The sequence below is a fragment of the Xenopus tropicalis genome, chromosome 3, assembly GCF_000004195.4.
Source record: "Xenopus tropicalis strain Nigerian chromosome 3, UCB_Xtro_10.0, whole genome shotgun sequence".
Taxonomy (NCBI): Eukaryota; Metazoa; Chordata; class Amphibia; order Anura; family Pipidae; genus Xenopus; species Xenopus tropicalis.
This window is the reverse complement of record NC_030679.2, coordinates 17,917,789-17,945,168: the sequence shown is the minus strand read 5'-3', so window position 1 is coordinate 17,945,168 and position 27,380 is coordinate 17,917,789. Positions and strand designations below refer to the sequence as shown.

At 39.9% G+C, this 27,380-nt stretch overlaps 1 protein-coding gene across 5 annotated transcripts in view; it reads right to left on the bottom strand.

The window, feature by feature from the left end:
- Window positions 1–27,380, bottom strand: part of sgcd (sarcoglycan delta) — a 378,830-nt gene that overhangs the window by 125,177 nt on the left and 226,273 nt on the right. The window contains exon 1 of one of the 5 annotated variants that reach the window (XM_004912788.4): window positions 12,824–13,019. The exons of the other annotated variants lie outside the window; for them this stretch is intronic. The gene's annotated coding sequence lies outside the window, so the exon portion shown is untranslated. Of the gene's footprint in view, window positions 1–12,823; window positions 13,020–27,380 lie in introns of those variants that run through there. 5 annotated transcript variants of the gene reach the window in all.

The following is a 27,380-nucleotide window of genomic DNA, read 5'->3' as shown; positions in this document are numbered from 1 at the left end:
CCTCTTGAAGTTTAACTTAAGTGCAGTTATAACAATGAAAGAAAATATTAGATTGACTGGTACATCTTATGTAATGTCTAAAGCTGGACATACCTGATTTGGCCACCCATGATTTTGGTTTATAGTTGGTGCCTGTTCAGACTTATTGGAAGAGAAACACATTAATGGGCCAAATACAGTCCTCACACTGAAATAACCTCAATAAATATCTACACAATTTACAAGCAGACATAATTTGGGAGGGACATCGATTTAGCCCCATACATGGGCCAATAAACTATGAACTCATTCTGGAGGGGAAAATCAGGTGAGTAATACTAACCACTGTATACCCACCCTTCATCTATCATTCTTGAAATCTACTTTTATTCTTCATTCTGAAATTTAAAAAGATAACTGGTTTCTATAGTTATCAATCCTAGCAACCTGATATCAGAGCCAAACAGAAGCTATAGAGATATATTGAACTGTAATATCCCTGTCCACAAAGTAAAAGTCAGGTTTAAAGTGAATGCCTCCTTTAATAAACTTGCTATATTTTTATGCTTAAATCTCCACTTTAATGGGTTGAATTTGGATACTTTATTCTGCTTTAGGAATTCTGAAAAAAACATAATTTGTTTATAATTTATGGCCTGCAGTTAGAACCACGTGCTTGCAGTTCTGATTGGTTGCAGATACATTGTGAATGAGGCAAAGCTAGGACTGCAGCAGTTTTGCCTGGGACAAGGGAATAGGTGGGAAGCGATACAAAAACCAATGAGTTATTTCTGGTTTACCAAGTAAGCAGAACATTAAACCCAGGCCTGTCGTGAATAAATCATTTCCGAGCATGAATACATGAATTGCTTAACAGACCTTTTTATGATGCATAAAATATTAAAATTCTGCTTTTTATGTCAGACATTCCATTCAAGGAAGGAGCCTCTGCCATTTAGATGCTCCTGTCTCCAGACCTTTTGTAAGAAAGCATTTGCCAGAGCTCCCCCCTCTCCAACAGGGAAATCAGGGCCCTTTTATTCATTTCAAAAAAGCTTATGTTTCTGAATGAGCGTTTTTGGCAGCATTATAGGTCAGCAAAATAGTTAAACCACATGAAAATATGCATAAGTATAACTTGGTTTTCTTGTGATGCTCCAAATAAGCACAATTAAAGTTAGAGTGGCGGGCCTGGTTGCAAATTATAGTTGCCATTATAAATACTGGGACCACATCCCAGATTTCACTATTGTACATGCTTGGCCAAGACCCCAGTCTGCCCCAGTCACACCCAGTAATGACCAAATATGCCTATTTACACAACCAGACCATCCCTTTTGAGGTCCGCAATTTGGACTGTCAACTTTACCCAAGTTCCCTATTATCACAGTGGCACCTGCCCCCCTGAACGGTGGCCCCTCTTACAGCTAAAGGGGACCTAAAGCTTCATAGCAGTTTTCGCTCTTGGACTATCAAAAACTTTTGGGAGCTGTAGTCCTAGCAGCTTGTGGCTAAAGTAAGCTTTCTAATAGATCCATGAGAACAGCACTCCTTAATCAAAATACAAATTGTTTATAATTAGACATGGATGCGACTGGACCAGTGGCCAAAATTATGCAAAATGACTTCTAATGAGAATCCTGCCTGTTCTGTGTGTTTTACCCTCCCTTCTATCACTTTAAACACACAAAACAATTTTAATTGAGCACTGAATATCTAAGCATCTCTATATTTCCACTTTCCCATTTGTTCATATTGCAATATTGGTCAGCAACTGACTAAGCTCCGTATGTTAGATTATAGCAATATGGTTGACGGCACTGGTGGGAATGATTTGTACTGTAGAATTTTCTGGCAACTGAAATTAAGTCAGGGATGCCAAAGTTCCAGCCTAACCCTGGCAAGGCTTTTAAATAGATAGCATACCTCGAGCATTCACATATGCAATATACAGTGGAGGGGAAGCTCAGAATTAGTTTTAATTTTTGATACAAATGCAGATAATCCATTGAAATGAAATTGTTAAAAATCTTAAAGAGAAGCAAAACAGTAAAAAAATGTAAATAACTGAAAACATAACTTCACCTTTAAAGGGAACATACAGTATACCTTGCTTTTTAAAGGGACAGTAACACCAAAAAATGAAAGTGTATAAAAGTAATTACTATATAATGTAATGCTGCCCTGTACTGGTACAACTGGTGTGTTTTCCTTAGAAAGACTACTATAGTTTATATAATAAAGCTTCTGTGTAGCCACGGGGGCAGCCATTTACAGGAGAAAAGGCACAGGTTACTTAGCAGATAACAGATAAAACCCCATTATATTCTACAAAGCTTATCTGTTATCTGCTATGTGCCTGTGCCTTTTCTCCTTTTTCCCAGCTTCAATGGCTGCCCCCGTGTTGACATAGCAGCTCATTTATATAAACTATAGTAGGGTTTCTGTTGCAAACTTACCAGTTTTACCAGCGCAGGGCAACTGTACATTATATTTTAATTACTTTAAAACACTTTCATTTTTTGGTGTTACTGTTCCTTTAACATGATTCAGATAGATCTAACCCCTCCCTCACTTGTTATATTGTAAATTGAAGGATTCCAAAAGGATAACAGAATCCATCAATTCACAACAGAACAAGGTAAGGGGGGGGGGGGTTCATTACACTGTATGCCTAAGGGATGTTAGGAAATGGTTCATATGAGTTACACAATTTCCTTTCAGTCAGTTGGCTGTATAGATAAAATACATTTACATTTATTTCTTGAAGTTCAGATAGTGTTTAAGCACCTTTTCTACATAAACCCAACTGAATGAGCAAAGGGGGCAGGAGTTATATTTTCCCCTTTTAACAAATCATATTTTTGTTTTCTTTTATACAACCTACACTTTGCTAATCAAAAGAAAATGCTGATCGACTGCCATACTTCACCTTTATTAGTTAATAAGCCCCTAAAAACCATACCAAGCTTTTTTTTCTTACTCAGTGTTCTAGTTCAGGACCTCAGCTTGTAGAATTTGGGTTCTCGAATACTGTCTGTTGAGTTTCCATGAATCATTGCTGCCAGGAATGCCAGTATATTATAGTGAATATTATGCTAATATGATTGTCTCGGGGTACAATGTTTTTAATTTTCAAACTTCTTTCATTCATCTTACATTGCCGATTTGCATGACTTAATAACATTAAGTACGCAGAGAAGAAATCACTGCTGCACTACATTATGTGAGCATGACAAAAGCAACTAAAACACTTTTCACTGTATTAAAGGAACAGTAACACCAAAAAATGAAAGAGCTTTAAAGTAATAAAAATATAATGCACTGTTGCCCTGCACTGGTAAAACTGGTGTGTTTGCTACAATAACACTACTATAATTTTTTTTTTTTTATATATTCTCTATTTTTAGATTTCAACAGTAGGGGAAGGGGTACAAAAAGAAAAAAAGGGGGGGGAGGGAGGGGGATGCATTGATTCTTTTACAAACATATTCTTTGTTCCTAAGCTAACAGCAAGTTCTTGCTACAACACTACTATAATTTATATAATAAGCTGCTGTGTAGCCCCGGGGGCAGCCATTCAAGCTGGGAAAAAGGAGAAAAGGCACAGGTTACATAGCAGATAACAGATAAGCTCTGTAGAATACAATAGTGTTTTATCTGTTATATGCTATGTGCCTGTGCCTTTTCTCCTTTGAATGGCTGCCTCCATGGCTACATAGCAGCTTATTTATATAAATTATAGTAGACTTTCTGAAGTAAACACACAACTTTTACCAGTGCAGGGCAGCAGCACATTATATTTTAGTTACTTTTATACACTTTCATTTTTTGGTGTTACTGTTCCTTTAATAAATAAAAGCCAGAAACACCCAGCATGCCTTGCAGAGAGAACAAATGGGTGCAGCTCCCATTGCACAGTCTGTTAGTGAAAGGGAGAAAAACAAACAAGCGTGTGAAAACATTATAGGGCTTAGTTTTATTATATAACCCTATTGGTTTTCAGAAATAAAAACAAGTATAAAATAAAAAAGTATTTTGTGGGTTGCTGGTAGGATTGGGTAAATGGGAATAGGCCCAGGTTGGCGGGCTGCAGGTCTCAGCACCGTCAGATTGGGGCATTTGGGTGCCACCAGGGAATCTAACTTGGCATTTGTACTGGTTGAGGAGAAGATGTCTTAAATTTTCTGTGTTGTGGGCCGAAGGGAGACTGGTACTGGATTACGAGGAGCAGTATATAGGGGCCAACACAAATGGTGCAGACTACGTAGGGTCGACCAACCCTGGAACCACCAGGACAGGGCTGATCGTGATTTTCCTGTTTTCTGGTAGGCCAGTCTCACCCTGGGTCATGTACAGTATACAGTATGTATAAACTTAAAAAGGGGTATAGACTCTCGTATCTAATCAAAATTCTTGAACCCAACCCACTACCTACACCTGGAACCTGCATTTTACCAGTTCAGACCTACTACTTGATCTGAACTGCAACTGCTTTATCCACAACCCAACCTGCTACCTGCTGCCACTATGAAACCCTAAGGGGCTGATTTACTAATCCACGAATTGTAATCCGAATTGGAAAAATTCAGATTGGAAATGAACATTTTGCAACTTTTTCGTATTTTTTGCAATTTTTTCGTCGCTGTTACGACTTTATCGTAAATTGTTGCGACTTTTTCGTAGCCATTACGACTTGCGCAAAAAGTATTGAGCGCTCGTAAACAGCGGGCAAAACTTTCAGACTTTGCATGATTTTGGAAGCCTCCCATAGGACTCAATGGCACTCTGCAGCTCCAACCTGGCCCAAGAAAAGTCACGATACTGAAGCTTGAATGAATCCGAAACTTTTGTACTCGGCGCGAAGGCTACGAAAAAGTCGCGACAATTCGCACAAGTCGTAACGCTACGAAAAAGTCATGACAATTTGCGAAAAAATCGCAAAATACCGATCATTACGAAAAAAACGCATTTGGACGCCTTCGAACCATTCGTGGATTAGTAAATCAGCCCCTAAGTGTTGCTAATGTAGACTAGAAAAAATTCAACCATTGTAGAGTGCAGATTGTATCATTCTTGGGTTGGGGGGAAGTTAAAAGCTCAGCGACGTGCCAACCTGCATCTATACTCGCATCCCCAAATTCTACTAGAACCCAACAAAATAACCATATTTTTTTTTTACCCAACCCAGTACAGGACTTGCTGTTTCTCTGCTGATGCAGTGCTGTAATCATATGGAAAGGAATATCCAGTATATTTGTAATAATATACTACATCTACACTATACACAACAATAGGTCTAATCAAGTAGACCAGAAATCTAGAAATCTATTTTTACTAGTTTAGACCAGCTACTCTTTTCAAACTTTTCCAAACTTTTTTTTTTTAACTCTTTCCATTGCTTTATCTATGACCCAACCAACTTGCCACTATGATACCAAAAGTGATGCCATCATAGACTAGAATACTTCTAGTCATTTAAGGGCTTTGGTGGGTAAAAAAGTGTATTAGATTAAGACTTGGCACATGCCAACCCGCACTTAAATCCACATCCACAAATCTTAAAATACCCATATTTGTTACTTGAACAGGGCTCGAAGTAGTGGTATAGCCATAGGGGTAACAGACCCTGAAACTGTGAGGTTAGGCAGGGGTGGTTATAGGTGGCCCGCAAGTGCAAGTTTTGGGCTTATGCACTGAGGACTCAAAGATTAATAGGCAGACAATGTCAATTGTGACATGCTGAATGCCAGTACACGCAATTTTCGGGGAATTAGCAATGGTAGGCAGGCAGGCATGCAGAGGATCTGGAGCATAGAGACCTCGTCTTCAGGCAAAACACTGGTTTATTTGGGCAAATTCTTCCCAACAGAAACATAAGACAGTTCATAAACATACAGTTCATGGATGTGATTTGTCCCTTCTTCAGGGCTCTTACCTTCCAGGGTTAGTTCCACACTCTGGAACACTCAGGTTTCACATTAAGTCTTGCTGACTCCTCTCAGCAATCATCCATCGGGTCAAAACTCCCTCTGCTCCCTGCAGTGGCAGGTGGCACCCCCAGCTCCTCTGGCAGTTCCTGACATAGGCAGCCCTCCTTGCCTGTGCCCCGCTCTGAGTGTGACCTTCACACAGTCAAGGTTCAATTCCAACTCTTTCTGAAAACTGCCTCCCAGCTGCACACCCAGGCTTACCTTAAATGCTTCAGGTGTTGCCTAATTGGCTCCAGCATTCCCTAATTGGCTCCAGCATTCTCTAGCCATACTTCAGCGTCCTAGCCTCTCCTGCCCTGGAGATTTAAAGAAGCCAGTACCTCAGCCTGGGTGTTATATATCTGCCATCCAATAGACACTTCTCACAAAGACCTCACAAACCTTTTTGTCACACAATTTACTGTTCATTTGCTGAAGGATGTGCCACCTGTTAATTCTTGGTGGATGTCTACCGTCAACCCAGGTTTCATCAAGACCTTGCTCTGTCTCTTCCAGGAGTTCCCACGGATGGTCTTATATCCCTATACATGAAACCGCTAAACATCTTATCAAAGAGGCATCTTCAACACCATAACAGATACATTTACAGATATCGCTATATGCCAAATGCCAGCTTTGTGATACAAGCACTTATTAAACTTCTTATTATTTATATAGTCTCATTATTAGACTGTAAGCTCGTGGAACAAGCATACTGTATATGCTTGCATTATGCTTTCCCTGCACATATTTTAAACTGGATGGACACAGAGCTTTTCTATTAAATGATTTGCTCATACTGTACACCAGTGCTGTCCAACTTCTGTTGTACCGAGGGCCGGAATTTTTCCGACCTACGTGGTGGAGGGCCGATAATGGAAGCCAGTTTTGACCACTCCCCTTTTTGAAACCACACCCACTTGAAACCACACCCATGTTATCACATGATCATACCCATATTAATGGTTGTAGTACAGCAAAAACCTGCCATACTCTGCCTTCCCTACCCTGCCTGTGTGTGCCATACTCTGCCTGCCCTACCCTGCCTGCGTGCCATACTTTCACTGTGTGTGCCATTCTTGGCTGGTTTGTGCCATACTTGGCCTGTGTGTGCCATACTCTGCCTGCCCTACCCTGCCTGTGTGTGCCATACTCTGCCTTCCCTACCCTGCCTGTGTGTGCCATACTCTGCCTGCCCTACCCTGCCTGCGTGCCATACTTTCACTGTGTGTGCCATTCTTGGCTGGTTTGTGCCAAACTTGGCCTGTGTGTGCCATACTCTGCCTGCCCTACTCTGCCTGTGTGTGCCATACTCTGCCTTCCCTACCCTGCCTGTGTGTGCCATACTCTGCCTTCCCTACCCTGCCTGTGTGTGCCATACTCTGCTTGCCCTATGCTGTGTGCACACACAGGCAGCCTACAGTGACACAATGCTGGCACTGCTCCTACTGTCTGCACAATAACTATATAAAATATAATATATTAAAAAACTTTTTAATTGCAGTACCACCTCAGTATATGTTCTTTTTGTAGTATGCAGGGATTATTTGTGGGTTTCTACTGCTCCTGAGGTGTGAACAGGGGAACAATGGGGGTGATTACAGCCTGAGCCTGAGGTGTGAACACTGCAGGGGGTGAACCATGCAGAGATTAAAAGGTGTGAACAGTACAGGGGATTACATATTTAAACAATACAGCCTGATTACAGCCTGAATCTGAGGTGAGAACCATGCAGGGGGGGCAGTTAATCACAGTACTGATACCATTTAAACCTTACTCAAGAGTAAGCCATCAAAGCAGCCAGACAGGTGGGGGGCCACACAGAGGGGGGTCGCGGGCCGCATGCGGCCCGCGGGCCGCCAGTTGGACAGCACTGCTGTAGACCATTAATAACTTGAGTAGCAACTTTAGTTGTGAATCAGGTTTATCTTTAGCTGTGATTCACCAGCTGCACTAAGGAATGAAGCTTAGCAAATAGCTACAGAAATGACTGTATGGGATAGCCTGACATGCCTGTGTGGGTTTCCTCCTACACTCCAAAAATTGGCTTCTAGTGCATATGTGTGTGTGTATATGAGAGGGACCTTTGACTGTAAGCCCCACTAGGGCAGGGACCAATGTTAATGCTGTATAATCTCTATAAAGTGCTGTGTTATTGGTTGGTTCTGCGGTATATATAGTAAATAAAGTAAATTAACAATAACAATAATTACAACAATCTGGGACACCTCTGGCTTCCTCTGTACAAAATTTTAAATTATGAATAATAAATCCACTGTTAAAATAAGGAAGGAAAAGATAACCCCTTAGTTAGAAAACACTTTTAACAATAGCTTCCCACTGTTTGATTCAACTCAAAATACCAATCAGGAGTTCATTAATTGATTCAATAAAGTGATTAGTGCTAAATAAATAAGAAAGGTGCAATTATTTAAAGGTGCTAGCTTTTTCAATATTGTCACTTAAAAAAACTTTTTTCTAAAAAAAGACTCTTTTGCCTTTTGAGAAAGCTATTGAAGCGAAACGTGCGTCAAGGCACTGTGAAGCAGATTTTTTAACATTTGATTTTAATATATGAACATTTTTTAACTACTGGAATGCCAAATTGATACCTGAGGTTGTGTGGGTGGCTGCTGGGTGGTTTAACTGGTTAAAAAAAGGAGCAGCTTTAGCTGACTTTGCCTCTTAATTGTGATTCTTAAATTTCTTTCTCCTTAACATTTATCTTAACACTGGTCCAGGCCTAAGGCGGCACAAACTTAGGGGCGGCCGCCGCAGCGTAATTTTGCTCCCATACAGAGCAATGGGGACCTCTCCCCACTGCTCCGTATGGGAGTTTTAACGTTCGCACATGCGCAAGAGGGCGCTTAAGGTAAATTATCAATAATTTGGCTGATAGTTTGTTAATTCATTGATTCAATAGTAATTTATTCATATTTGATCTCTTAATAACAAAATTATATATATGGTGATATTTGATTTTGTGGCACTAGCACTTTTTCAATTAATGGTTTTGAAGGAATATAAATAAATAGCACATGTATTTGATTGGATGATTTTTAAAGGTCTTTTAAGTGAAATTATAAAATATTGGCACTTTCTATCTAATTTATTCATTCGCCAATTGATGGTTTTGAAGAGAAATTGTAACAACACAAAACTATAGCACATGCACTTTTTTTAAATTAATGCTTTTTTTTTTTTTTAAAAAGGCTTTTTTAAGTGACAGTATTGAAAAAGCTAGCACCTTCAAATAACTGCACCTTTCTTATTTATTTAGCACTAATCACTTTATTGAATCAATCAATGAACTCCTGATTGGTATTTTGAGTTGAATAAAACAGTGGGAAGCTATTGTTAAAAGTGTTTTCTAACTAAGGGGTTATCTTTTCCCTTCTTATTTTAAACTTCGTATTTTATACCCCTAAGAAAACACTAGTTTTGAAGAAAATGTATTGGATAAGAGAACTTCTTTCCCTATTTCCCTTTTCCTGCATTAAAAAAATCCACTGCTAAACCTATTCCTAGAGTAAAAATTTGCAAATTATACCAATATTTATGAATTAAAGGGTCCCATAGGAGTGCTGCACTGTACAACTTCTTGCAAGAGATACAGCATGATGGGAGCTGAAGCCCTGCAGAGATAAAACAACAGTGCTCAAGGATCCTCCAGTGATCATTCACTTATGCCTAAGAGATGTCAAGAGGATATCCTGGTGGCCCAGGTTCTAGTGGGACTCATCCAAGAAGAATTTCCTTCACCCCTATATTATTTCCATTATGGGCCTATATATAAACCTATAACATATTGGCACTGCTGAGATATATACAGTGGCTTGCAAAAGTATTCGGCCCCCTTTAACTTTTCCACATTTTGTCACATTACAGCCACAAACATGAAGCAATTTTATTGGAATTCCACGTGAAATACCAATACAAAGTGGTGTACACGTGAGAAGTGGAATGAAAATCATACATGATTCCAAACATTTTTTACAAATAAATAACTGCAAAGTGGGGTGTGCGTAATTATTCAGCCCCCTGAGTCAATACTTTGTAGAACCACCTTTTGCTGTAATTACAGCTGCCAGTCTTTTAGGGTATGTCTCTACCAGCTACCAGCAAATCCTTGCCCATTCTTCTTTGCAAAACAGCTCCAGCTCAGTCAGATTAGATGGACAGCGTTTGTGAACAGCAGTTTTCAGATCTTGCCACAGATTCTCCATTGGATTTAGATCTGGACTTTGACTGGGCCATTCTAACACATGGATATGTTTTGTTTTAAACCATTCCATTGTTGCCCTGGCTTTATGTTTAGGGTCGTTGTCCTGCTGGAAGGTGAACCTCCGCCCCAGTCTCAAGTCTTTTGCAGACTCCAAGAGGTTTTCTTCCAAGATTGCCCTGTATTTGGCTCCATCCATCTTCCCATCAACTCTGACCAGCTTCCTTGTCCCTGCTGAAGAGAAGCACCCCCAGAGCATGATGCTGCCACCACCATATTTGACAGTGGGGATGGTGTGTTCAGAGTGATGTGCAGTGTTAGTTTTCCGCCACACATAACGTTTTGCATTTTGGCCAAAAAGTTCCATTTTGGTCTCATCTGACCAGAGCACCTTCTTCCACATGTTTGCTGTGTCCCCCACATGGCTTGTGGCAAACTGCAAACGGGACTTCTTATGGTTTTCTGTTAACAATGGCTTTCTTCTTGCCACTCTTCCATAAAGGCCAACTTTGTGCAGTGCACGACTAATAGTTGTCCTATGGACAGATTCCCCCACCTGAGCTGTAGATCTCTGCAGCTCATCCAGAGTCACCATGGGCCTCTTGGCTGCATTTCTGATCAGCGCTCTCCTTGTTCGACCTGTGAGTTTAGGTGGACGGTCTTGTCTTGGTAGGTTTACAGTTGTGCCATACTCCTTCCATTTCTGAATGATCGCTTGAACAGTGTTCCGTGGGATGTTCGAGGCTTTGGAAATCTTTTTGTAGCCTAAGCCTGCTTTAAATTTCTCAATAACTTTATCCCTGACCTGTCTGGTGTGTTCTTTGGACTTCATGGTGTTGTTGCTCCCAATATTCTCTTAGACAACCTCTGAGGCCGTCACAGAGCAGCTGTATTTGTACTGACATTAGATTACACACAGGTGCACTCTATTTAGTCATTAGCACTCATCAGGCAATGTCTATGGGCACTCAGACCAAAGGGGGCTGAATAATTACGCACACCCCACTTTGCAATTATTTATTTGTAAAAAATGTTTGGAATCATGTATGATTTTCGTTCCACTTCTCACGTGTACACCACTTTGTATTGGTATTTCACGTGGAATTCCAAAAAAATTGATTCATGTTTGTGGCTGTAATGTGACAAAATGTGGAAAAGTTCAAGGGGGCCGAATACTTTTGCAAGCCACTGTATATAGTTTAAAAGGAGGCAAAATGTTTGAAATTATAGCCACCAAATGTTCCTATGGTACCAGCCTGCAAGTGCTCTAGCATCATCCCTTGGATATATAGAAGTATGGAATTTTAAACAATAATTTGCTTGAGAAACAACCAGATCTACAATAGCAGATGACTGCCATAGAAATGAAGGAGGGCGATGTGGAGTGTTGTGATGCCCATTAAATCTCCAAACTGCACCAGTAAAACTGACTGGGCTCTTAAGTGTGGCTGTTGTGAGACCATGGATTCCATTATCCATTATTTCATATCTCCAATGCAAAAAAAAAAATGAAACTTTTCACTGTGGCTGGTTAGTGTCCATATGCCAACCTAGCACCTGCCTATGTTTATGCCTGCAGCTGAATGTCTCAATCATATAAATGTTAATGCCAATGCCAGTTAGCTGCAGTGAACCTGGCTACCCAAATCCATAGAATGCAATGATTAAAGACCTGATGGGCCAAAATGACTAACCCCGCAGAAAGAATAGCACATATTAGCATTCTCTGCCCTCCCACCACAAGGCATTGCCTGCACCACGTAATGCAGGTATTTTAGGAACTAGAACACTTATTTTTAGCATGTTAAAAAGGCTGGGGGGTGAGGGTTAGACTCTGAGCTAAAAGAACTGTACATACACACAAGCCCAATGCCCTAGCAGCAAGCAACACATTTGGAATGTCCAGCAACAGCTGCGTAACTCGTTCTGTGACAAATGTGCACATATGGTCAGACCATATTTCTGTGCCGAAGGTAATAGTCAGGGGTCTGTAAATCAAGGTCGGCATCTCCCATAGGAAATGTGTCTTTACAAGTTTTCAGTTTCCCTTTGACTGGCATAAAACCAACTATTATACAGTCCTCTTTGTAGTATTTAGCACCTTGCTGCACATGTTGCACACAAAGCATTGCTCCTCACTCTGCCTGCATTCGTCAGCGCTGAATTCATAACAGCTGGGTGGCATATGGGTGTCCCCTAAAATGCACGTCACAAAGAAGTGCTGCAAAGTGCATGAGAGCGCTATACATACCACCTCCGTATGGCCGGAGTAGCATACAGGACTGCCTTGCTCCTGCTCTGCACCTTGCCCTGGATTTTTAATTTGTGTCTACACAGACCATTCATTTTGTAAACTAGTGTGTTAATATAGGAAAAACTGGCTAAATCACCATTAAATACCATAATTTCTGCCAGGTAACCAGAATGATAAACTTATCATTATCATAAACACATATTTATAAAGCACCAACATATTACATAGCACTGTACAGAAGAGTCTATATATCAGACATACAGATTACATACAAATACTGAGTAAGGAAAGAGGGGCCTACTCATTAGATATATCTACATGTACAGTATGAGAGCCCAAGCACAGACTGCACTTACAGATCCATAGCCACCAGTAAAAGCCTTCAGTTTTTCCTACCTTTTAGCATCCAGAGTGACAAGGGACCCAGCAAAATAAAGGAGCCAGGAGAAATTCTATGTTTTCTCCCCCCGTACTCATCCGACAGGCCTGAGCTCACAGCGTTCTCTGTCTGTCTCACATTTTCCAGTTACAAACTTGAAGCCAAGTCCCTGCCCAGCCCCAAAGAATTTCCTGGACAGCATTCCCTCTTTCTTTTGAAGCCTCTCAGCCTCTGTATTATATAGGGACACTGTGGCAGGCTGCAGCACTACTCTTGCTCTGACTCCCCGGCGGGCACGATGGTGGAACACATGTTGTACATTAAAGGACTTCCTCTTCTCTCTCTTTAGAACCTTGATGGCTAATGTGTACATTTAATGAACATGCAGTACAGCAATGGCTGTGTGTAGAGGAAATTGCATGGATTAAGTGACTTTCCTGTAAAACACACTAAAAGGTGATTTAACCATTCCATAACACTGGTGTTATACTACAGCTTCCAGTACATTCCCAGTACACTCCAACATATGAGCAAGAGTTAAAGCAAACAGGGAGCTGTAATCAAGTAATATTAGAGAAGGCACAGAATTTACCCTTGTGTCAGAATGGTCATCTTAACCAGAAGAAAAATAGGAACAACTGGTACATTTTTTGTATTCATGTAAAGATGTTTAATCTGGGACCTACATAGCAATGCATCCTGCATGGTGTAACTATACAGTATATATATTATATATATATATATATATATATATATATATATATATATATAGAAAATAATCATCTGTGGCCAGCACACCCTTCAATGTTTCATCAAAAAATTTTTTATTGCAGATATATTGTTAAAACCAACGTTTCGGTCCTTGTTAGGACCTTTCTCAAGGATATCGTTGGTTTTAACAATATATCTGCAATAAAAAAAATTTTGATGAAACATTGAAGGGTGTGCTGGCCACAGATGATTATTTTCTATGCATACATAATTTTGGCTAAGCACCCCGCAGAATATTGAGCCTTGGAGTGCGGACACCATTTGGATTGATATATATATGTATAATGTACATTGTATTATAGTGTTCTGCCTGCACATTCTATTCAGCAAAATAGTGTATCCTGCACCGCTTGTCTATTAAATTTCTATATTCTATTATCCTGTTTGTATGTTCTAACCAGTAAAAATTAACATTGTATCCTTCACAATGCAAACATATCCTTCACATATATTCTAGTGTTCTGCCTGCACATTCTGTTCAGTTCTTAGACTGTAAGCTCTACAGGGCAGGGACCTTCTTCCTCTTGTCTCTTTGACACTCAGTTCTTAATCTTATGCAACTATAATTTGCATGTATTTGTATTTATTATTGTAATGATCTCTTTAGCTTTTCCTGCACATTTTATCCAGAAAATTATAACCAGTTATCTGAAACCTTTCCACCCAGTATATTTCGTATTCTATAATGCAAATTTTAGGCAGGTATTCTGCATACTCTCACCATCCCCCCTGATTCTAACACTTTCTTTCTTATACACACTCCATCTATTTTAAACAGCACTTCCACACTATTAATTAGGCACTATCTAGTTAATGTATCCCAAGAAATTTAACCAATCTATCCTACACATTCTACTCATTAAACCCTAAGCATTGCAATCATAGCGCAGAGACTTGCTAACCTCTCTATCTGAGGTATTAGAAACTTTCCCAGCTGTATATTCTAGCTGATTTTCCCAGTAACATTTAACTGTTTCAGTTATTTATTTTCTAGCCCACAAACCGCAATGTATAATGTATATATTAAAGTCAGTCTAATCATCAGGACCATCATAATCATACTATTGAAAGTGGAGATAAATGTGAGTCAGTGTTTTCTACTCATGCCTGATTATGATCTGGTCTTCCAGTAGGAGCATGTTAGGCTATAAATCAATGATATCATAGATGTAAGTTCTGTTGCTGGTTCTGTTGTTGTTGCTTTATTTAAGTGCAAAACTCAGGGGGGCATTTACTAACGTCCATATTTTTTTCCACATGATTTGTGTTTTTTTTTTGCATAAAAACTCAAATTCTTAATGAATAAATGTTATTTTTTCGCCATTTACATTTCTCATTATCTCTGTTGCTCAGCTTTTCCCCCTAATATATAGCCTCTTACCATTCCTATTCATCTCACCAAGCCTCCTCCAAGCACCTTCTACTAGTAGCCTATATATGTGCCATATCTAGTATAAATAAATTTGAAGCAACTGGACTTGTTTAGTAATCATTGAAGACGTTTCACTACTCATCCGAGCAGCTTCTTCAGTTCAACTGACTGGTATGGGAAGTCCTCAGCATATATACTCTTCCACTAATCCAATCACAATGGCACTATGTAACTCTTCAGAAAGGTGACATCTGAAACTCACAGAGTCACACATCCATTCATGCAACTCTAACAAGTAACACCTGTTTGAAGAGTTGCATGATACTTGGGTAATCCTTTCAAAGTAACTCCACAGCATTCACACCTCTGTGAGTTTCAGATGTCACCTTTCTGAAGAGTTACATAGTGCCATTGTGATTGGATTAGTGGAAGAGTATATATGCTGAGGACTTCCCATACCAGTCAGTTGAACTGAAGAAGCTGCTCGGATGAGTAGTGAAACGTCTTCAATGATTACTAAACAAGTCCAGTTGCTTCAAATTTATTTATACTAGATATACCATGACCTGGATGAATGAAAATCTTCATAGACATATATATGTGCCAACTGCTCCAAACAGGAGTTTTCCAGATAAGCGGATCCTTCCCTACTTTGGATCCCCATACCCTAAGGGGCACATTTACTAACCCACGAACGGGTCGAAATGAGTCCGATTGTGTTTTTTTCGTAAAGATCGGTATTTTGCGATTTTTTCGTATTTTTTTCGATTTTTCGGCGTCTTTACGAATTTTTCGTTACCAATACGATTTTTGCGTAAAAACGCGAATTTTTCGTAGCCATTACGAAAGTTGCGTAAAATCTTGTGATTTTTCGTAGCGTTAAAACTTGCGCAAAAAGTTGCGCTTTTTTCGTAGCGTTAAAACTTACGCGAAACTTCGCACCTTTTAAGTTTTAACGCTACGAAAAAGGCGCAACTTTTCGCGTAAGTTTTAACGCTACGGAAAAATCGCAAGATTTTACGCAACTTTCGTAAAGGCTACGAAAAACTCGCGTTTTTACGCAAAAATCGTATTGGTAACGAAAAATTCGTAAAGACGCCGAAAAAATCGCAAAACATACGAAAAAGTCGCAAAATGTTCGTTTTCAAGTCGGAACTTTTCCAATTCAGGTCGGATTCGTGGGTTAGTAAATCAGCCCCTAAGTCTATTGAAAAATCATTTAAACATTTATTATTGCCTCCATTAAGGATTAATTATATCTTAGTCGGGATCAAGTACAAGGTACTATTTTATGAGAGAAAATGATAATCATTTTTACATATTAGAATTATTTTCTTTAAATTGAGACTATGGGAGATGGCCTTCCCCTAATTTGGAACTTTAGGGTCCCATACCTGTATAAATATAAAAGTTACAAATAAGTAGTTGTAGCAGAAAATGCTGATAATGATACACTTTGGCTCTTTCTTTGCTTCCGAATCTCATATATGATTCTTTTTTTTCTGAGCCGCAAAGAGCTGCACCATTACTAAGCAATTATATGCTTTTGGTATCACTTGGGACTTAACTCCTGTTCTCTGCTCCTTATTATAGGAAGGGAATTGATCGCTGGAACAGTTGGGTGCATTAGTATTATCGGGAAGTGTTCACATAAAGCACGTGTTGATTTTTTTCCCATGCACTAACTTTTCTCTTTAATCAGTTCAGTTTTCTGAACTTAGCAAAGCAGAGCTACAGCTATCTAGCTTTGTGCACGGGTAGCATTGGAGATTACTTAGCAGCAGTCAACAAGCTGGGCTGTCAAGCTGGCAGATTCTGCATGGAGTAACCATGGAAACAAAATGCAGAAGTTGGTCAGTTCTCAGACACGTGTTCTGCATGTTCCATGCCTGCTAAATAAGAACATTCTATGGACATTCTTACTTTTTTGGAAAAGGACCCAGAATAAAAGGTGCCACTGGAACTGTAGGAACTTTTTGCTGTCAAGATAAATAGGGCTGAGGGTCCTAGGTACTGAGCATGCGTTCCACAGTGAGCCTTTATGGCCCACTATATTATTACACTCCACCAACACTCCATTATAAGTAGTCTATACTTTTAGGATTCTATACCAGTGCTAATTCAGTTTTACTGCTCTAAGCTAACATACAGTAGGAATAAAAAGGTCTAATTCTGACTTGCCCTTATTACACTATAATGAAACATAGGAAGGACATACATGTGTTGTTCAGGAGTTCCGTGCAAGGAAAATTGTGTTTACTGCCTTCAGACCCAATTACATGAACAAAGAACAGGGAGTCCTTTGTACATGGAACAGGCTGGATTCTTGCTGGTGGAATCCTCTTGCTTGAAACTTGTCTCGCATTGAAGAGCTGAAGAAAGATGTATCTAGTTTAATGACGACATAGAGCTTCCATAGCCATTCACCAACACACTATTAAAGGGTTAAAGCATGATGGAAATTGCAGTACAGCAACTACAGAGCTGGATCCTTAAAGCAACATTGCAAATGAAATATTTTTTCAAGTCTTGCAGGGCCAGTGGGCTAATTTAAAGAAACAATAACACCAAAAAATGAAAGTGTATAAAAGTAACTAAAATATAATGTGCTGCTGCCCTGCACTGGTAAAAGTTGTGTGTTTACTTCAGAAAGTCTACTATAATTTATAAAAATAAGCTGCTATGTAGCCATGGAGGCAGCCATTCAAAGGAGAAAAGGCACAGGCACATAGCAGATAACAGATAAAACACTATTGTATTCTACAGAACTTATCTGTTATCTGCTATGTAACCTGTGCCTTTTCTCCTTTTTTCCAGCTTGAATGGCTGCCCCCGGGGCTACACAGCAGCTTATTATATAAATTATAGTAGTGTTACTGTAGCAAACACACCAGTTTTACCAGTGCAGGGCAACAGTGCATTATATATTTATTACTTTAAAGCTCTTTCATTTTTTAGTGTTACTGTTCCTTTAAGCAAAAAGAAAATCCTCCAGTGAGAATTCTGCTTGTACTTATTACACTTTATTTTTTTCTTGGTTCCATACAATCCTCTCCTAAGGCAATATACAACTACTTTCTAGCTCTGAACATCTAAATAAAACTATATTTACCCTAGTAGTTTGATTTACAGAATGATATTGGCAAGCAAAACTTGCAAAGTAATCTCTCTATGTTAGATACCAGCAAAATGACTGATGGAATAAATACCATAAGCTCTCACCTATCATTTCTAATTATGTTTATAATGCTTAGTTTGGAGCTAGGGGTGCTAAGGAGTCAGTTGAACATGAGTTTTAGATCCCTGATACTTAAAGTCAACAATTCCCAGCATGCTTTGGACCTTAATTTGTAGGCCTACAACCTGTGGAAAACCTGTGATTTACCATCCGTTTCAAAGTTTAACATACATTGAGATGGACTGCAAAATGCTGAAAAAGTCTAGCTTTACCTGAAAAACAACAACAAAAATCATGTTAAGCGGCACTCAAAGGGTTAGGTTAAAGCAACCTTAGAGCCTTAATGAATAAATCTAAACTTAGTTTATCTGCATACTCTCCCAGCTTCTGAAGCAGATATACATTTCCTCAAGCATAATAAAAAAAAATTCTTCATTAATGTGTCTCTCTAATGCTCACGTGCAGTGAAGACACAGCCTGCAAATCCTGTGCACAGACGCAACATATGCTTATTCATATTTCAAAGAGATATAAGGTTGTAAGATCAGTTGATAGCGTTGCAAATGAACTGCATGAAATTTTCATGAGATATATACTCACAAGGTATTTTGTACCTAGAATGAAATGATAAAATAAAACAAAGCTGTGCTCTAAAAATGACTGTGTGCGTACTGTTTCCCAATAATATGCCTTGGCACTCTGCTACACCGCACAATAGAGCAGCTACACTGTTTGTTTAATCAATCCCAGTAATGCCATTTGTATTGGGTTTTTTTCGTTTTGTTTAATCTTAATCAAATAGGTAGCAAAAAATGATCATGTAATTCAGTCTTTGGATGTTACAACAAACACCAAAATACTGTTATTCATAATTTCTTGCTGGAATTATGTATGAAAACTACTGTATCTCTCCTATCCCACAGCCAACATCCCTTCCCAGAGGCTATTATCCCACTGCTACTATAGGCATCATCTCTCCTTACTACACCTGCTATTCCACAGCTACAGTCCTTTCCCAGAGACTATTATCGCCTACTGCTACTATAGGCACCATCTCTCCCTACTATACCTGCTATCCCACAGCCACAGTCCCTTCCCAGAGGCTATTATCCCCTCACTGCTACTATAGGCACCATCTCTCCCTACTACACCTGCTATCCCACAGCCACAGTCCCTTTTCTACCTCTGAAATTGCCCTCTAGCCCTACAATGCCTACAGAATGGTAAATTACATTTGCATTCATACAAATGCACCAAGGACTGTATTGTTTTCCAGTTTACTTTTTCAACTGTTCAACCTTCGTTAAAATGTACCCCCCTAACTATTAGAAGTAGGCATCCTAAACCTTTCATTTAAAATGCCAGCTGATAAGGCTGACTATGGTCCTAGGGAGCGGGAGGCAGTGACAGGCAGCAGGAGAGATGTTTCTCCTTGATGATCTGTACCAAGGTTGGCCTTTAGCAGTTAGGCCATAAGGACCTTGCTGCCTCCTAACTACTGAAGTTTGGAAGAATGTATTGCTCTTTGATAAAAATGATAGTTTTAAAACAAACACTCAAAAAACAGGTTTCTTTTCTACATCGGTTTTGATATCTCTCTATATTGCAGCTAAAATATGCTCCTGTCTCATAAACTTGAGTGATCTGAGTAGGGCCCCTGACAGCGTCATAAATAAAATATTCCATATACAGTAAGTAAATGTGCCCTATATATTTTTTATAGCATAATTTACATACATTGAAATATTCACAGGCATTTGCTCCAAGGGTATCGCCTTCTTCACCACAAGCAGAGCGTGTCCTATGGAGGTCAGCTCCTGCTCTTAGCTCACACATACACACGCAGAGCTGAAATATCTTCTGCCTGACACACGAGTCGCTGTAACTCACCCAGAGAAGCCAAATTTATACAGAAACACTGCTAATGACAGAGGATTTTCTCCAGCGCAGCCCCCACATCTGTCAGCCAGAGATCCCAGCGGCGCTTCTTGTTTCCGAAGAGATGCACTTAGCAATAGAACCAACCCAGAAACACTGATTGTCACTGCCTTGTGCTATATATATATATATATATATATATATATATATACAGTTTCATCTGACACCCAAATTGAAGAAAAAAACCCTATTGCATTGAAGCATAAATAAGAGAGCGATGTTAGAGAGGAATAGATGCCTCTTTAAGAGCTTAGTATTTTTTCATTAACTTTCCTTAGGCAAGCACTATGGGGGTGACTTACCCACAGTGATGAAACATCAAGAGCAGATGCTAAAAATGAGACTAATTGCTCTCTGTGGATTTTAGGCCTCGCTGGCCAAGAATCCTTTATAGGGAGCTGGGTTTATGAAATGGTTATTAGAGATGCTCAGAATTTATAGATTTAGGATTAAAACAATATTTATTAAAATCTGAGAAAAATCAATGCAAATGTTTTTGTGTGTCATGGATTTGGCTGCCCAGTAAAGGATTATTCTATATTTACTTTTTACTTTGAAAAGTAACTAAATTTGAACTACTTTTCTTCGTAACTAAATTTGACACTTCAACCTGTAGCTCTTTCTACACAATGAGGGGGGCAGAGCGCCCTCTTGTGGATCACCTGTAGGCGGGTCTAAGCTGTGGCAGGGAGGAAGCATTGCTGAGTTCAAAAAGCAATGTCTCAATTCTCTTAGGGGAACTCATGGAGCGAGTTAATGGCCCGTGATAGATCTCTGCTATCGTGGGTGAGTAACCGTTCAGAAAAGACTTTCCACCGGCAACAATAGGAGTTGGCAGTGGAAAGCCCTCAGTAATCCGAAGGTAGCCCTTGGTAATCCAAAGTCGCCTGAAGTTTCCTTCTGCAGGCAACTTTGCCCTCTTGGCCTGCTGGAGAAGAAGAAATGCGTGCCGCCAGTAAAATAATTTGTGGCCCGGTAGCATTGCACCTGAAGAAGGGGGTAACCCCCGAAAGCTTGTGCCACTTATTTTCTGCAATAAATGCGTTGAAAGGCATGGCCGACAACTTGGTGCGCTTCTTCCCTTTGTAAACCAGTAGCATAGCCCACATCCAGGCCTGGCCTGGCTTAGTTATGTTATTGATTTCAGCATAAAAAATGTTATTAATTCATACTTTTTGAAGGAACAGATTACAGTGATATTACAGTATATTAGGGGTTTCTGTGTTGTGTGGGGCACTTTAACAAATTTTGGTTGGGAAGCTGGAGTTACCCTTTACGTTTGGGGTGCCTAATTTTCAGAGCTGGGTGGGGCATAAATGTTAGGGTTTTAATTAACCTGCAACAGCACCCCTCTGCCTTCTTTGTGTGCTCCCAATTCTATTTTTAGATTATCGTAAATGTCACTGGAGCTTTAGTTCACCTTTAATTTTAGGCAGCCTAATATTGATAACTAGGGTGGGGAATGGGTGACTTTTCCCCTTGAATAAATGCCATGCTTAACTCCCTGAATATAATAAGCTTCTCTACTGCGTAGGTAGCAAATTATTCTTTTCTTTATAGCAGAATGACAATTTAGTCGTAAAATAAAAAAGAATAATTATATCTTCCTGTATTCTAAAAATGACCGAAAGATCTATTTTTTGCTTAGAAAGAAAAAAGCATCATTAGAGGCCTGCGTTTATTCTTGGCGCTCCTTCTATCATTTGTGCAGAGCATCGCACCTAATTACCGAGAAAGGTGCGGCGAAACGGCATGAAGCGGAAGATCAGCGCCCATGAAAGTGAAACTGCTAGAAGAATTTGCAAGTACATAACAAGGTGGGGGTAATTTAGCCAGGCGCCGTCTTTAAACAAAACACAGAGAAATGAATTTTGTATTATTTCTTTTCAAGTGCAGCAACTAATTTATTGTTCAGGGGAATAACTGTAACATAAACATCAAACTATCACTGCTTCTTTGGCTTTTCCTGACATAAGTAATTTAAAATCTGCTTTCTTTACATGGTGGGAACCTGCAATCTATTATGCTTTTGTTAATGCTATGCCACTAGAGAAAGTAACAGTAGAATGGAAACATTTGTATTTTGCTGTGATAAGCAACTTGTTTAAAGTTGAATTGTGGTCCCCAAACAACTTTATGGCCTATTGTTTATTGTAGTGTATAATCTGTGTGCTGCTGTGTGTGTGTGGCTTTGTACACTAGTTCTCAGCAGATACCTATCTGTCTTCTGGTGCTTGTACTCTCTTATCTACTGCTATATTCAGTCAATTTAGGGATTAACTATGGGGTTAAAAATTCACCATCACTCCTCCTGAGGTTATAGGGTAATGGTTGCTAAACTTTAATTCAAGCCACACCTAAAGGTTCATTTGAATCTAAAAGGTACAACTTTGAGCCAGGCCCCCCCTTGAAGGTTGAACCATGGCAAAGATCCAACCTTTGGCCAGGGCTTGAAGGTCCTTAGCTCATGAAATGAGCACACCCCTTCCACTGCTCCAAGCTCTCCCCAAGGGGGGCAGTTATACTGCTATGGAGTGCACTACTATGGAGTGGATAAATAACTAAATATGTTGCTACTGGTTGAAAGTCTACAGCAGGGGTCCCCAACCTTGTTTACCTGTGAGCCACATTTAAATGTAAAAAGAGTTGGGGAGCAACACAAACATGAAAAAGCTTTATGAGGATTCTAAATAAGGACTGTGATTGCCTATTTGGTAGCCCCTATGTGGACTAGCAGCCTATGGGAGACTACAGCATGAAGGGGGCCAATTTAATATCCAACATAGAGAGAACGAGTGGTTAGATAGACAGGTCACTGGAGAAAGAGGTGCTTGAAGGGTAGTAAGGTAGGGACCCCTTTACATTTACACTGCAGCCAATGAATCTCCAGCCATGCCCCTGAACGAAGAGTATGGATACTGATGACTGTATGGTTGTGATGATGTGAAACAACAGTTTGTACTAAAACATATTATTGGCAGACTTTGTTATCTCCACCTTCACATAGTGCATGACAAATAATGACTATTTTCAATTGCTTTCTACTTTTTGTTTTTTTAGTCATTAAATGATACTGACATTCCTATAATTAAAAGTCACTATAAGTAGTAATGGAGGACCAGAAAATTAAGGAAAAAATATCTTTGAGAAAACAAAATCAGCAGTTGAAAAAAGAGTTTAATAAATACCATGTTGTTCCTGCTTTAAGGACACCATATTTATATATATAATAAGTGATTAACTGGCACTGTTTTGTTGATCTCTTCTTAGCGCACACATACAGTATATATACGCACACAAAGGGCCGAGTGCTGCTCCTGTTGCCACACTGTGTTTGCAAAGGAATCTTTTGATGCCTGTTAGTCGCTGAAATCTGCAGCCGGTTTGTGAGTGATTAAACAGAGTCTGACAGGGTCAAGGGAATGAAGAAAAGAACAGCTTATAATGCTCGTCCCTCCTCTGACATTAATTACTGGAGACCGCGGTAAAAATGCACAGAATAGAAAGACTTGGAGCAGAAGTGGAGTAACAAGAAGTCGACTACTCATTGCCGGATTGATGCCTCCACAATGGCATCAGCTGCATTTATGGGCTATATAAGAAAGCTTTGGAATCCACACAAAAAAAAAAATTCCTGTCTAATTCTTCATCATCATCATACAGCCCCCTATACCTATACAGACCCAGACAGGGAGTCAGATAGTGACCCCTGGGCAGATTGGTAGTGTTAGGGGAATATTCTGCTTCAAAAGAGTGTTCTGCTCCAAAGAAATGTTTTTTTTAAAATGATATAGATTGCTGACAGGCCAGGGCTAACCAATGATTATTGGCTATAACTCTTACCATGCTCAGGCATATTCTTATGGAATGGAATGGATTTTTAAAGCAATATTTTCCAAGGCAACTTTTGACTTTGAAAAGCTGGGTAAATGTTTTATTAGGTAGGATTTAGATAGATAGGATAGATGATAAATAGATAGACAGAAAGATGATAATGATATAAATATACTTATAACTCTTAATATAAAGCCAGATAGATGATAGATAGATAGATAGATAGATGATAGATAGATAGATAGATAGATAGATAGATAGATAGATAGATAGATAGATAGAAAGGATAGATCTTGCCCATTCCCACACCTTGTGTCTCAACCCTTTCTCCTAGTAGATTGTAATATTGTTGAATACATTGCTGTTCACAATACTATAAGTTTTTGCCAGCATGGTTTTATGTGTAACAGATCTTGCCAGAGGTGAGCAAGATCCTCAATGTTGGAATGGCAGTTGATGTCATCTACTTGGACTTTGGTAAAGCGTTTGATACAGTACCTCACAGAAGGTTAATGATCAAATTGAGGAATATTGGCCTTGAACATAATATTTGTAATTGGATAGAGAACTGGCTGAAGGATAGATTACAAAGAGTGGTGGTAAATGGAACATTTTCTAATTGGACCAGTGTTGTTAGTGGAGTACCGCAGGGGTCAGTTCTTGGTCCTTTGCTTTTTAACTTGTTTATTAATGACCTGGAGGTGGGCATAGAGAATACTGTTTCTATTTTTGCTGACAACACTAAATTGTGCAAAACTATAAGTTCCATGCAGGATGCTGCCGCTTTGAAGAGCGATTTGACAAAATTGGAAAACTGGGCAGCAAACTGGAAAATGAGGTTCAATGTGGACAAGTGCAAAGTTATGCACTTTGGTAGAAACACGAACTATCTACTGAATGGTAGTTTGTTGGGGGTATCCTTAATGGAGAAGGATCTAGGAGTTTTTGTAGATAACAAGTTGTCTAATTCTAGGCAGTGTCATTCTGTGGCTACTAAAGCAAATAAAGTGCTATCTTGTATAAAAAACGGCATTGACGCAAGGGATGAAAACATAATTTTGCCTCTTTATAGGTCTCTGGTAAGGCCTCACCTTGAGTATGCAGTGCAGTTTTGGACTCCAGTCCTTAAGAAGGATATTAATGAGCTGGAGAGAGTGCAGAGACGTGCAACTAAACTGGTAAATGGGATGGAAGATTTAAGCTATGAGGTTAGACCATATGTGTCAAACTCGCGGCCCGCGGGCCACATCTGGCCCGGCATGTAATTATATCCGGCCTGCGAGATCATTTTATTATTATTGTTTTTAATGGCCCGGCGATATGAAGCGCCACACAATAAACTACATATCCCATAATGCAGCACTTTAGATTTAATCTAATTTCTTCCCAACCCCCCCTCGCATGTGTTATGCAACTTAATTTGTGCTTAAACTCGCTCCTCCACCCCTCTCTTTGCCGGTAAGTACCTTTATACACTGACGCGCTCTCTTCTAATCGCACTGGCGCTGTGACACATGCGCAGTAGGGGTTGGCACGCGCATACGCCGTCATTCAAACAGCAGAGACAGAGAGAGCTGGCGCGTCACAAAATGTGGAGAGAAAATATAAGCAGGAGAAGCCGGGGAGTTCTGGCACTTGCTGCTGGCACAGGTAGAGATGATTTGGGGCCAATATATGATTTTTTGGCTGCTGCTGCTGCTTGCTGGCGTAGGTACAAACTGGGGCCAAATTGGGTAATATATAGTGTTGGCTGCTGCTGCCACAGGGACAGATGGGGGGCAATATGATGGCTGCTGGCACAGGTACACGGGGCAATATGGCTGCTGGCACAGGTACACGGGGCAATATGGCTGCTGGCACAGGTACACGGGGCAATATGGCTGCTGGCACAGTTACATGGGGCAATAATATGGCTGCTTGTTACCAAAAAAAGATGCCAGGTGTCCAGCTCTGATAAAATGATATAAGAGCAAAAACAACTGAATTTTAGTGTGTTCAATAAATGTTTATCCTGTTCGGCCTGCGACCTAAGTGTGTTTTGAATTTTGGCCCCCTGTGCAATTGAGTTTGACACCCCTGGGTTAGACTGTCGAGGTTGGGGTTGTTTTCTCTGGAAAAAAGGCGCTTGCGAGGGGACATGATTACTCTGTACAAGTACATTAGAGGGGATTATAGGCAGATAGGGGGTGTTCTTTTTTCCCATAAAAACAATCAACGCACCAGAGTCCACCCCTTTAGATTAGATGAACGGAGCTTCCATTTGAAGCAGTGTAGGTGGTTTTTCACAGTGAGGGCAGTGAGATTGTGGAATGCCCTTCCTAGTGATGTGGTAATGGCAGATTCTGTTAATGCCTTTAAAAGCGGCCTCGATGAGTTCTTGAACAAGCATAGTATTCAAGGCTATGTATAGATGAAGCCCACTTATTGTACAGTGCTGCAGAATATGTTGGTGCTTTATAAATACATGTTAATAATACTACTAATAATAATGATTGATAGATAGATAGATAGATAGATAGATAGATACAGTGGCTTGCAAAAGTATTCGGCCCCTTTGAACTTTTCCACATTTTGTCACATTACAGCCACAAACATGAATCAATTTTATTGGAATTCCACGTGAAAGACCAATACAAAGTGGTGTACATGTGATAAGTGGAACGAAAATCATACATGATTCCAAACATTTTTTAGAAATAAATAACTGCAAAGTGGGGTGTGCGTAATTATTCAGCCCCCTTTGGTCTGAGTGCAGTCAGTTGCCCATAGACATTGCCTGATGAGTGCTAATGACTAAATAGAGTGCACCTGTGTGTAATCTAATGTCAGTACAAATACAGCTGCTCTGTGACGGCCTCAGAGGTTGTCTAAGAGAATATTGGGAGCAACAACACCATGAAGTCCAAAGAACACACCAGACAGGTCAGGGATAAAGTTATTGAGAAATTTAAAGCAGGCTTAGGCTACAAAAAGATTTCCAAAGCCTTGAACATCCCACGGAGCACTGTTCAAGGGATCATTCAGAAATGGAAGGAGTATGGCACAACTGTAAACCTACCAAGACAAGGCCGTCCACCTAAACTCACAGGCCGAACAAGGAGAGCGCTGATCAGAAATGCAGCCAAGAGGCCCATGGTGACTCTGGACGAGCTGCAGAGATCTACAGCTCAGGTGGGGGAATCTGTCCATAGGACAACTATTAGTCGTGCACTGCACAAAGTTGGCCTTTATGGAAGAGTGGCAAGAAGAAAGCCATTGTTAACAGAAAACCATAAGAAGTCCCATTTGCAGTTTGCCACAAGCCATGTGGGGGACACAGCAAACATGTGGAAGAAGGTGCTCTGGTCAGATGAGACCAAAATGGAACTTTTTGGCCAAAATGCAAAACGCTATGTGTGGCGGAAAACTAACACTGCACATCACTCTGAACACATCATCCCCACTGTCAAATATGGTGGTGGCAGCATCATGCTCTGGGGGT